Below are 956 nucleotides of genomic sequence, written 5' to 3'. Positions count from 1 at the left end.
CACGAGGGCTGGGGAGGGCACTGGGGCGCGGCCGCCAGCGCCAGGCAGCCTGGGCTTCCGCAGTTTGGAGCCGCCGGGCTTGAGAGTCGGAACTGTGGCTCTGCCCGGGGGCTGGGAGCTACTGCCTGCTTTCTCCGGTTCTTTCCCGGCGTCTGGGAGTCTCCAGAGTTTTTTTTTTTTTCCTCCCCCCGCCCCTGTAAACTGCCATCCAGATTAATAATCCTTCTAATAACCTGATCTCCCGCTCCTCCCCACCCGCCTGCCTCCCGCCCTGACTCTTTCCTCCCTCCCTCTCCCCTTCTCATCTCCTTGGCTGCAGCCGGAGGGAACCCAGCAGCTGCCCCGGGTCGGGGGGCGGGGGCTGTCGGAGCCCGGAGGAGGTGTCTGAGCCCAGCCAGTCGAGGCAGTGGTCCCTGGGACTCACGTTTACTCTCTGCGCAGAGAACTCCGGACGTCTCCGCCGCTGAGCGCAGGGCTAGTCACCGCCTTGGGCATCTCGTTCCCAAATTAAAAAGTCAACAGGGGAAACAGGCAGACACCGCTCCTCCCGGGCCCCTCCCGGCTCCCCCGCCCAGTGCGGGCTGGAGTCTGCCTGGTGTGGAGGCGGCCACGGCGTTCGAGGCCGAGGTAAGGGCTCGGCGTTGGTTGTCTAGCATGTCCCACGGAGCTCTCAGCCGCGTGCTCGGCCTGGGCTCGGGTCACGGGTCGGAGCCCCCGCGAGGTCTGCGCGCTCGGGCAGATTCCTCGACAGCGCCCGCGGCGGCAGCAGCAGCAGCAGCAGGAGCCGCCCGACCTCCGGAGCTGCACCTTCGGCGGCCCCCCAACCCGTGCCCTCAGCGGGGGCAGGGGAGCCAGGATGCCTCTTCTGCGGGGTGGCCGCAGCTCCCGCACCTCTGAGTCCCGGACTGCCGGCTCTGCCCGGGGAGCCCCGCGGCGCTCTAGGGTCGGTAACTAGG

The sequence above is a fragment of the Bison bison genome, unplaced genomic scaffold (assembly GCF_000754665.1).
Source record: "Bison bison bison isolate TAMUID 2011002044 unplaced genomic scaffold, Bison_UMD1.0 scf7180017864133, whole genome shotgun sequence".
NCBI classification, from domain to species: domain Eukaryota; kingdom Metazoa; phylum Chordata; class Mammalia; order Artiodactyla; family Bovidae; genus Bison; species Bison bison.
This window is presented reverse-complemented; position numbering follows the sequence as displayed.